Genomic DNA, 13066 nt, shown 5'->3' with positions numbered 1-13066 from the left:
AAAAAAAAAAACCCAAAACAAACAGATGAACTTGTGCTTAAAGGAAAGCTTGACCTATAAGCTGACTATGATTAAAAGAGTAAAGTAACAAGACGAAATTTAAAATTTCCATGAACAGATGTTAAAAATAAACGGGTTGATGTGTTTTCCATTTATTTGTACCACTGTATGACTATCGGGTAAAGCGTACAAGGTTCTGGTGTAATTCTTGAAAGGTAGCACTGATTTCATCACTGATGCAAGTTATGCAACTACTGGTACATTTTCTTACAAAGTTTTCTGGAGAACGTTAAAGGGACATTCCAGACGATTTTCATAATTTCACATCATGTAGTACATAAATCGACAACTCCATGTGTAGATTTGTGGAATTTATTGTGGTTTTTGAGCAGAGAAACAATACTTTGAAAAACCTTAAACAAATTACACTGAACAAGGATGATGACATAGGAGGTTCACATATTTCAGAAATGTAGCAGTGTAATTCCATTACAATACCGATTGCTTGCGAGTTCACCTGTGTATAATCTATGCATGCCTTCTTCTTTTGTTCTGCTTCCTTGAGCCCCAACTCATGCATTCTTATGGTGACTCTGCCATGTCATCATCCTTGTTCAGTGCAATTTGTTCTAAATTTTGAAAATATTCTTATTCTTCATCCCAATTATCACAAATTCTGAAACTCTGTCCTCAGCATAAATAATTTATAGTTGTTCAAATGTAAAAATCTGAAAATCATCCGGTTTCCTTTAACTGAATTTTTTTTTCCGGCAAAACGGAGATACATACAGTGCGATCATGTACACACAGATGAACGTCAATGTCATCACCGAAATAATTATGTTCTGTGTGTCATTGACACAGATATAATTTTCTATGAGAGTGTTTCCAATTTTATGAAGTTAACTTTAAAATGGCGTGGAAGATGGATTAAAAAACTAAAGATATCCCGGTTCGCAGAGGCGACGGAAGTAGAGATATGTGTCGTTCGTTGGTCATTGATATGTCTCCTTGGAATGAGGTCATATTCGAAGAAAACCCAACAACAACAACCAACAACTTTCGGCCTCGGCGACGCTGATTGCGTAACGCGCATTCAACGATCGAGGAAGAGATTACTGATGACGTATAAGAGACTTCCAGCTGATTTCTTTACAAGTGGATTTACGGTGGTGTTTTGCTTGGCTTCTTCCTTTGGAGAATAAGTAATTGGCCTGAGAAAGGGGATTTTATATGCGTGCCACTAGTATACTATTCGATACAGGGCAACTTGTAAGTTACAAAGGCAGACAATCATGTTCTTAGCATAGCAGGGCAGCCACTAACGTTTCCCGTAACTGTGAGTGGGAAGTATCTTGGTACAATGTACTTTCATCTGATGGCGCCCAGTTCCACGCGCGTACATTTTTGATGACTATAGTCTCTTGTGGCGCAATTTACGTAAATCGATCATACGCACAATCTACACACTCTATTAGAATGTTTAGGACGACGGTAAAGCTGCATGCTGTTGTCTCTGCTTCGTAACAGATGTACGCAGCAAACTTGTTTCGAATTTCCGTCCCTGAATATGAAATGCACATAGTGGAAAATTAAGATTTCTCAGGAGAAATAAAAATCACCATGTATCCCACTTGATATGGCAATCATGATTGGTTTGGATAGGTAGATAATGACAATTAGCAGTAATGTCTTTCCCACATTACGTAGGAATTTAAATATATGAAAATTTACAGTTTTGTTACACGATTTGCTCTTAGTATATCACAACAGAGACAGAATTCCAGGAAAAAGATTAATTTTGCAAATAATGTATACGTGATCATTGGATATTTGCAATAGCACTAGAAGTGTACACTTTTATGAAAAATTGATTCAGTCGATAATTATAGTAACGCATCCTTGAGAAAGCGTGCGTTCCAATGTAAACAATAACAATAAATTCTTTTCATCAAACGTGTGTGGTCACCAAATTACCCTTTATGCGTTTATCATAGGAGTATGCCCTTGACAAAAGACAGTAAAATATTCCAAACAGAAAGAGAAGAGAGGGGAAAAATTCCTATATTGGAATGTTTGCCGTTGGTGTGTCTGGAGTTCTGTTTGTGACGTCATACAACCTGCCATCGCTGTCACGGATCAGAATTCATTCGTTTAGAGGGTTTTATGATGATTAGGGGTGGGGAGGGGGTATTCTTTGGAGCAACAATAGTGCGCTCGGTTGAATACATCCATAGTGTATGCTGCCGAACTTCGTTTCGATAGGACTGTATGTCAACTTAAAGGAGACCTCCGGATGATTTTCAGACTTTTACATTTGAACAACTATAAATTAGTTATGCTGAGTACAGAGTTTCAGAATTTATAGTGGTTAGGATGAGGAATAAGAACGTTTTCAAACTATATAACAAATTGCAATGAACAAGGATGATGACATGGCAGACTCACCATAAGAATGCCTGAGTTTGGGCTCAAGGAAGCAGAACAAACGAAGAAGGCATGCATATAGATTGAATTGAATTACACTGCTGTATCTCTGAAATATATGAGGCTCCTATGTCATCAACACTGTTCAGTGTAATTTGTTTAAGATTTTTCAGAGTATTGGTTTCTCTGCTCAAGGATCACAATAGATTCTACAAATCTATATAATATGGAGCTGTCGATTAATGTACTACATGATGTAAAATTATGAAAATCGTCTGGAATGCCCCTTTAAAGAATGTGGAGGGCTCTCTTTTGTACATTGTCTACTCAAACATTTCTCGAATGTAAATTTTTTCCCCATTATATCTGCAAAACACAATCGCCTCTCCCGCTTTTTGGTATAGCTTGGTATTATTATGCTATAGACGAGTAACAAAATAGACACATATTTTCCATTTCTATCATACCCTGTTTTAACAAAGGGGCGACGGAACACCTGCCTGAATGCGGAACCCAAAGCATGAGGCTTTGCAAAAACTGCTGAAACGCCCAAATATGACGATCATAAGTCATAAAAACTACTGTATATCGCGACCACAACCGAAATTCCATTCTCCCTCATCGTTCATTTCTCTGACTGGTCTTCTGGAAAACGTGGTTATTATATCAGTTCTGCCTAGCATGTGGGTAACGTACGTGCAGGAAAGAAAAGAGTAGAAACTCATGTCGGAATTCATGTTTCCATGGTAAAAGCATTGCAAAATGCATAACATTATTTAGAAAAATTACACTTCTATACACAAAGAGAAGATTTGGGCTAAAATTGGTAACGTTAAGTCCACTCCATATTGAAGTATATAGAGACCTAGTAAAGAACAAAAAAAAAAAAAAAAAAAAAAACTTGCAAACAGAAAGGTTGCATCTTCACTAGAATCAGACATATCAAAGTTAGCCCATTCCCTACGGGAACCTGGTGGCCTATGCTTTGAGTCTATGAGGATTTCAGAATTAAGTATTGAACGGGTTATGATAATGAAATTGGTGACGTCTCACACGTTTCCACGAGGCTGTGATACATGGTTGCGACATTATGACGAGCAAAAGAAGGGAATGGTGACGTCATCATCTCACGATTCTCCAATTGGATTATACATATAAGTATAGTAACAATGATACGATGATTTTTTTTTTTCATGTATGTTCTATTTCACTGAATGATATTCAAGGAAGATTTTCGTACAAGTCAACGAAATATTCATTTACGCAATTATACCATCACCTCGTCATGTGATTTGTAATGAGGTTGATATCAATGCCACTGTCCATGTAGAACTTGAGAAAGATTGAGGAGTTTTTGTGTGCGTGTGTGTCTGATTGTGATAGAACTTTATCAAGCTGCCATATGTCTAAGATCACTCTGTTTGTCTAAGCTAGCTTGAACATGGGATAGTTGCTGGAAGAGATATTGGCACAGTCGCGATGCTGTCGTTTTGAAAAATGAAAAATTATGAGCAACTCAAAAATAGATGAGAGCAATATGAGCATATTCATTTGATTCTTTAGATCTCTTACAATGTTTTTATATTCACCATTTTCTTAGTGATTATAATGTGTGGCAACAGAAAGGTTTTGAAAAAAGGTTACGGAGTCAAATACACTTCGACGACACCCAGTCATGGTTGATAATGTTAAATGAGCAAAGAAAAGAAACATAGCTTCCATAATCGCATAATGATGAATTTGCGTATCAACGGTAAAAAATGTTACTGACTTACCAATGATTTTGAGAGAAGACTGCAGCAGAATAAGAAATATTATCCAGAATCGTTTGATCGGTTCCATCATGTGGGATGTTGCTTCATACAGTTCATGTGATTAGAATCAGTAGTCCAATTAATTTGTTCCAATGTTAACGTCTCTGCACCGGCGGCTGATCATTCCGCGTTGCAAGCGGCACCCATAGTGCAACCCTTTGGGACACACTATGATACCTCGCTCCGATCTACTAACCTACATCAGCAGTGGCGTTTGTCCAGTCAAGGTCACGTGCTATTCAATCGGAGTGATATTCTTGTTTATTGGAACTTTTCAAGTTCGCGAAAGCCCAGACCCTGTCTGACAGTCATACTTTAAACAGCCTCTATCGTGTGTCGCTGTTACACTCGCTCATCTGAATACATAATGAATTGGTACCACTGTATGGGAGGCACGTTCCGCCGACCCGAAATGCCAATGATGAATAGCGCTTTGGCATGCTACGCACCCAATCAAGCATTTGACTTGATTTTGCCTTTTTGTCACTCGAAAGTATTAAAGGCTACTCTCTAGAGCTCTTCGCCTCTTTATTAAGTCAACACAAGAGTTTTGGTGGCGCACCCGACGCAGAACTATGTGGTCTTTATGGGCTCTCTTTTCTCAGTGATTGAGCGAGATGTCACTACGCCCTCCTCTGAATTGTTTGCATGGTGCTTGAAATCCGGGCAGGATCATTCATTTATGTCGTGATGTTATGTGAGCTTCGTGTTTCGGAATGTTAGTGTAATGTAATGATTTACATGGATACTCTTTTTTATATGAAAATACGTGTTTCTACACAAGATTTTATAAGTGAAAGAAGCTCTTTAAATTCTTGAGCAGGACTTGTGTGTGTATGAGTGTTGTTGGTATCTTATAACATAAGTCTAATATACAGAACATATAATAATGCAATGTATCATTCTCTTCCAGGTGAATGCTCTAGTCTGTGCGCTAATAGATAGATTGATAGATAGATAGATATAGATAGATGGATAGATATGTTGATAGATAGATAGAAAGATAGATAGAGATATGGAGAGATAGATTGATAGATAGATAGATAGATAGATAGATAGATAGACAGACAGACAGAGAAAGATAGATAGATAGAGATTTGGGAGAGATTATACACTTCAATTTGCTCTCAAACTTTTGTGTTCAATGTGAAGCCTACTTGAAACACACTTATCTTTTTAAGTAATAACAAGCTGACATTACAACTTATTCAAAAAGCAGATTGGAAGAATAATGTATGTATGTGTGCAGAAATAGTTGCAGTATAGCCGTGTCAGTAGGAGTAGTAATTGGTAGTGGCTGCATGTGTAATATAGGAGAAGGAGGAGTGGTATAGGAGGCATAAAATGAGTGTGGAATTTTATTACTTTGCTTTATCCCTTTATCCCCACTGTTGTCTTTAGAGCGGTCTTCTCATTAAACAAACAAATAAACAAAAGAAGACATTTCAGAACCAACTAAACAAGAACAAAACAAGGGGATTCGGCGCGTAAGCAGTCAATTTCAAAAATCTTCAATTTGGATATACTCACGTGCAATTTTGCTCGCCGTTCCCTGGCGTCGTTGCTCTGGTATTTTGTTAAGCAATTTAGCGAATATATTTTATAGCTAACTCGTCACTTATTGTTTACTGAATACACACACACACACACACACACACACACACACACACACACACACATATATATATATATATATATATATATATATATATATATATATATATATGTGTGTGTGTGTGTGTGTGCGCGTGTGTGTGTGTGTGTGTTCAATAACAAAAATATATAATTCTACCGTATGCTGCATCAGCTTGGATCACAACGGATGTTTTTTTTTTTTTTTTTTTTTTTTTCCAGTGAACAAGTCATTGGTAAAGTCCGGGGAAATAAAAATATTAAATACACTTGGGCCCGAATTAACGAAGGTGGTACAAATGAAACCATGGTTTAAACTATGGACAAAAACCATGGAGCGCCAAGTGTCGCATGGAATATTTCGTTACGAAATCAGTCATTTCGTCGATAAAATGATTATTTTGTAACAAAATGACAGCATTTTGTAACTAAATGAACATTTCGTCCACGAAATGATAATTTTGTTAACGAAACGGTCATTTTGTCGACGAAATGGCCAATTTCGTAATGAAATATTCCGTGCGACACTTGGCGCTCCATGTTTTTTGTCCATGGTTTAAACCATGGTTTCATTTGTACCACCTTCGTGAATTCGGGCCTTTGAGTTTGGGTTGCTATAAAAGACAGAGAGCGACAGTTTCCTTGATCCTGGATGATGTCGATTTATGTTCCTCGTTCAAGATTAAAGACTTTTACGATGATTGCTGGCTTTTGAAATTCAATGTCAGATACGAGCTCTAAGTCCATGATTCGCGATAAACAAACAAGCAACCGTCACGCTTGCTTCTTTCTTTACCGCGATTCATGGATTGAGTGCTCGTATTGGGAGTTCGGGTTGTTCGCTCGCCGAGCAAACGACAACGCGATAGCAGATACAATTACTGATGAATAAAATCTTTATAAATAACGATTACTGAGATGAGATATCACGACAAAAATAGGTATCTAATGATGGGTGGTTACCATTTTCATATTGTACAGTGTCAATACGAGCTCTCAATACATTCGCCGAAGGCAAACAAACAGCCCGAAAGCAAATACAAGTCACTGAGGAAAATCATCTTTATAATTATTACCACACTAAGATCTATCACAGCAAAATCAGGTACATGTATACATAACAATACATCACGAAAAGCTAGTTATCTGTGGCATGGACTTACTTGTTGTTGTTGTTGCTGCTGCTGCTGCTGCTGCTGCTGTTGTTGTTGTTGTTGTTGTTGTTTTTTTTCGCTTTCATGTTGGATGAACATGGTGCAAGGATCATGGATGTGTGTTCTCAAGCATTACAAAGGGGTGAAGTTCATGCTTCTCGTTCTCCCGCCATTATACAGGTATGATTTAAGGTATGATTTAATTGACACCATGATTGTAGATTCGCAGTCAAAATGCTATTCCCATTTAGTTCCAGAAATATAGGAGCTAACTCATGCAGGATGCAATGAAAGAAGTTTCCATGGCAACCATTTAAATGCTCGCAGCTGTCTGAATGTTATGTGGAAGCTGCCATGGTAACTAGTGTACAATATTATTGCAATTATCAAAAGGTGGCCCGAAGAAGCGACCCCGTAATAATGGTGTTGTTTTCCTCGAGTAGCTGGTTGGCGGTTTTCACAGTCACAAAGTCAACAGCCAAGCAAACGAGCCACGCCCACCCCTGGTGCTCATTCAGAATAGAATTATGGGCGTTAACACTGACGCGACTGAACTAAGAAGTGGTCGGCGCACTTGATGAACCGAATAGTGGCGGTTATGGGCTTATGGGGTCACGTGCCGAAACCACAGGAATGTGACGTCATAATTCGTAAATATAGAAGGTGCTGCGCTATGACATACTAGTAGATTCCCTCCAGGAGAGTATCAAATCTTGTGAAAAAAGTAACAAGAAATAAAAAACAAAAGACAAAGGTGATATCATGAATATAATAGTTGCACACACACACACACACACACACACACACTATACATGTATATATATATATATATATATATATATAGAGAGAGAGAGAGAGAGAGAGAGAGAGAGCGAGAGAGAGAGAAAAAAAAAACCAATGGCATCTTCTTATTAGTGACCTTCAAAAATGTGGCAGGACAGAAATCTACGCTATATCCACTTTTGTCACAAAATAGGAAAACATGTAAGTGAAAAATAAAATTAAGCAAAGAAAATGGGTTTCCATCGGGATTCGAACAATAATGTTTATATTTGAATAGATAAGCCGGTATTTATAGTGGATAAGTAGATACAATAGATACATGTAGATGAGAGAGAGAGGGACTGGTGGGGGGGGGGGGAACAGGTACAGGGGAGAGGAGAGATGTACATACTGATTTCTCCTATAAATAGAAACAAACAAAGCTCTTCAGACGCCCGCGTTGTAGGCTGAATTTCTCTACAAAGCGGGACAAGGTAAACAGGGTCGCCAAGTCCGACTTTAATACTAGTACTCCCTCACAGTGACAGGTTGAATGGACTGCCGAGTGGGATTCAGTCTTGCGTGACATTTTTATAATCTGTCTGCCTCCGTGTCGTGACTGGTAATGGGGGAGCGCCTTGGTAAAAGGGATATAGGCGTGGATAAAGGTACAGGGCCCTTGGATGGAAGGTCCCTGGTTCGCGTCCCGCGAGGGGCGTACATTCCTGTACCCTGGACGAGAGGTAGGGTTACCCTGGACCGCCAACTACTGCAGGCTAAAATACTTTAACAAATGCAATGTAAATAAGATCTTTATTTTATTCTTTTCCTGTTCAAATATTTCGGTCTGCAGATAGATTATAATGTGCAAGAGTGAATCCACCCCGATTGGTAACCCATTTCCTGGTAACTTTTTGACGCAGGTGCACAAAGCTTGGAGCAATAGTAAATAATGACAGGTTCTCAAGAGCAGACTACACTGTGCTAACAAGACAATGCCATCACTATAAACGTGACGATCTCTTTTCATCCTGTGCATATTGGGATAGTTCTGCACATATACCGTGTGTCAGAAGTATTGTCGCCCCCTGACGCAGAAAAAGCTTTATCATGTTATTACTCATCTCCTGATTTGAATATTTGAAAGATGTATTGCTTACATTTACTTTCAATGATTTTTCAATAGTAAGTAATTAGTAATTTACCTTTGACAGCACTTTCCTACTGAAAATTGTTTCTCTTTCATCATTGCTGTAATTAGTGCTTTGTCCGCCTGACCAAGTTTACAGGGCCTGCCTGACCGTCTCCTGGTTTTCTGTCCAAGTCCAGGATTTCTATTGTACCAACATTGTACCCATCTGACACTCCTTCCAAGAAGTTTTGCAATTTCTTTATTAGTTTTCCCATCCTCTTTCCAACAGATAGCCAAATTCCTTTCCATTTCGGTACTTTCCTTCCCCTTCTTTCCTCCCCACACATTCCCATCGTCGCTATGACTGGCCGCCATTTTTAAAAGGCTCCGAGGTTCCAGGCATTCAAATTTGCCCCCACTCACACAACACGCTGTAGCTCAGCCTACACAAAACAGATTGTGCAGAGCTATACATTGCAAGAAAGTTTATTGACCAGGGAATCTCCCTGTTTGTGTGTTTGACTTATTATCACTACTCCACTAAGGAGAGAGGCCGAAAAAGCCTGACACAGGGGGTGACAATATGACACACGGTACATTTTGACGTCTTGTTTCATGTCTGAATACAACACAACACACACACTTACACCTATACATACACGCACACCCAAATGCATACGTATGTACAAATATGGGGACAGGTAAATAAGATATCACATGCCAAGTAGTGTTTTTACACATACAAAAAACATACGATTTCACTCGTATTTATCAATAATAGATATTTATTGCTTACCCTGAACAAGCACAATACTCAATGCAAGGTGCACAGGTTCACAAAATACACTGGCTTCCTGTGTACTAAGGTCACAACGCAGGTTATCATCAACATAATATACCAATATCACCATCCATCCATTGAAAACAAATGTATACATTATTCATTTTAAGAATCAGTTTTGGTTTGAAATTAAATGCCCTGGATTTCGGCATCACAGGACGAGAAGCATGGCCTAGAATGTCCATTACTGTTTTATCATGGAGTCTGACAGGTCGGCATTTCACTACCCTAGAACCTCCGCGCATTGGCACAAGTTCACTACAAACTTTGACACGCATTCTCTGTGAGTCTAATAAATAATCCTGCCCCAAACTCCTTAATGCTCTCTATCTTGCCTGTTTGTTTGTTTGTTTTTTTAAAGTCTGTCAGCCATTCTGACTACCACTTCAAAACAAATCATGCACAATTAACCCTGCAAATGCTACTGCCACAGGCTGTACTCATGAGATCCATTTTCTTATCTTCTAAATGCATATAATATATATATACATATATTATAGACAGCGGAGTGACTGCAAGAGAGAAAAAAAAAATCATATGCATCGTAGCACATCAGTAACCTTGGATGGATGCATAGTACATTTCATTTTGTTTGTGACAATACATTTACTCACACTTCCACACGTACTCACTTTTTCGATATGCTTTTTTGTTCATTTCCGATAATTTACTTGAGTACCTCACAAAAAAAAAAAGACACGAGTACAGTGCAAACATAATTATTATCCATTTGATAAACACAATAAGTTTCACATTGCTATAACCAGAGGTTGATATTGAAACATACTTTGCACAGGGTTGCTGGCATTCTTCAACCATCAACATTGGTAGACTCTTCCTTACGTAATATCTCCTATAATAATAATCTAGACATGATGACACATTAAATTTTGTAGGAAGCCTCCAGCAGGTATCGAGGGAACTTGGAAGCTCTGTACAGAGTCAATAGCTGACCAAAAAGAGAGACAAAAAAGGGTCTACTTTTGAAGACCTGCTCTTCCAAGATAAATATATAACATCTATTACATTGAAGCTTGCCTGGCACTGGCGTTTGGACCTTCCATACAACTTTGGTTATATGGTGCCATACGTTCAGTACAAACAAAGAGGAAACTACATAAAGATCCACACAAAGAACACATCAAAATAAAACCTACCTCCAATACAATATCAATCCTCCAATGCACTAAATTACGAAGTCTTCTTGCCGACTATAACCCTGTACACAGGCAGTTAGTACTGGTCCTCCTCGCACAATTTACACCAAAATTTGGAATACCCATGGAATCACAAATATCATGTCATCACCGATCCGTTGGTTCGAGGTCAAATGGTTCATGGAAATTACCGTGAATACCTGGTAGATTTATGTCAGAAGAAATCACACACGGTTGAGTGGGATGTAATCAGAACATCTTCTGGTACAACAACTACTCTAATCCATACTCAACAACGATGCAGTTGCTGCAACTTCTACTACTGCTATAATAACTACATGACCAAGAAACTTACCTGCCACATCTGTTTCTCTCTAGCAGGGGTGGGTAGTTAATACTTGCTTTTCACAAAATTCATAGAGACACAAACAAAATGAGTATATCTTACTCAAATTTGGGATTACCACCTATACATAAAGTATCTGATAGAATCAAAAACTCATTGTTCATTTTTGTCTAATGACAATCAAGTAACATATTTGTACCACAGATTTAGCCGTAAATCAAACCTTTATCAACACGAGATTGGAACATTTTCACAATGTAAACACAAATACAACTCATACTGTACATCACTTTGTGACAACACCACCTCTTATTACTATGAAATATATAGTATATGATATACACTGGAACCTCTATATTTTCTAACGCAAACCGCAAGGACCACACAATATAAATGGGCAGCATATGGATCACACTTGGTAGACCTGTAATGATACATGTTTGTTTGTTTGTATGTTCTCTGATACTTTGGAATCATTAGAAACAAAGTAGAATGGATAACAAAGTACTCGATGACATGGATCCAAATAAAAAAATGTGTGATTCACTTTTTAATGATATTTTGGGATGTGCAGTACTAAAAGATTGACAGATGACAGTTTTATCAAACTGCTGGCTAACCCTTTCTGTACCTGAGACTTTGGGCAAAGTGTACAACACTATAGGCAAGGCTCGACACTAATGGTGGCCCGGTGGCCCTGGGCCACCAAAAATGAAAGTCGGGCCACCAAATTTTAAAAAAGGGGCAAATTTGGTGGCCCGCCTCGGGCCACCAAATTTTTTTGAAAAGTATGTTAATAAATTTGTAACTTTTTGCGCCGGAAATGTTGAGGTTTATTTATGGGTAGATATGTCCAGCTTCCAATTACTATGATAAAACTTAAATATTTGACTCATTAAAAAAAGGACTTTTAATGTTTTATATTGTTCTTTTTTGGGGGGCCACCAAATTTTTCACTCGGGCCACCAAAAATTTGAAATTGATGATTTTGGTGGCCCCAAAATAAAAAGTTAGTGTGGAGCCCTGCTATAGGGTTTCCTGTATCAGTTGTCACTCAAAACACACAAAGGGTTAAACTTTCATCTGTTGCAGTTTTGTTTGGCAACCATGGTAACACATACTAATAGAGCCTTGAAAATACTTTGTGTGTGTTTGTGTGTTATGTGTGTATGTGTATTAGAAAGATAAAGCTTTTCCCGTAACTATTCATTTGCTTGTAACATTATTAACAAATTATTACGCGGTGTCTATTAAATAGAATATATTTGGTACATGGTACATGAAACATTTAAAAAATGGACTCAGCCACACTAAAGCCTAGGCTAGATCACATGATCCCTATATTTCAAACTCAGCCCCTCAAGTATTTCAAGTTTAAAAAAATAAAGTCCCTCAAGGTATGCAAGTCAGAATTTCTCTCAAGCACTGCACACAGGTTGTGCATATGCCTCTCAGACACTTTAAATTCTTTGTCATGATTTAGAAAAAAAAAAACAGGCTAAGGTAAGGTTCTATGAGTGACAAATTTCCAAATCAAGGTTATCTTAGGACATAAACAATGCCTGTAATGCTACATACTTTACAAAGTTCACACAGAGGGCTTTTCCTAGGCTAATCATAGTTGGTAGATTTTATCCAATGTCCTGATATACATATCATTGATACTGAAAAATGACAAAAATAATTTCAATTTCTTAATTTCTTGACAGTCTCAGCACCATGTAAGAAACAGGCCACATATTACCTTGGATAAAATCTTGAAAAAAAAAAAGTTACATCATCGCAATAAATTAAATGAAAA

This window comes from Diadema setosum, chromosome 1 (genome assembly GCF_964275005.1).
Source record: "Diadema setosum chromosome 1, eeDiaSeto1, whole genome shotgun sequence".
Lineage (NCBI taxonomy): Eukaryota > Metazoa > Echinodermata > Echinoidea > Diadematoida > Diadematidae > Diadema > Diadema setosum.
The sequence above is the reverse complement of the archived record's forward strand: the minus strand, read 5'-3'. Positions refer to the sequence as shown.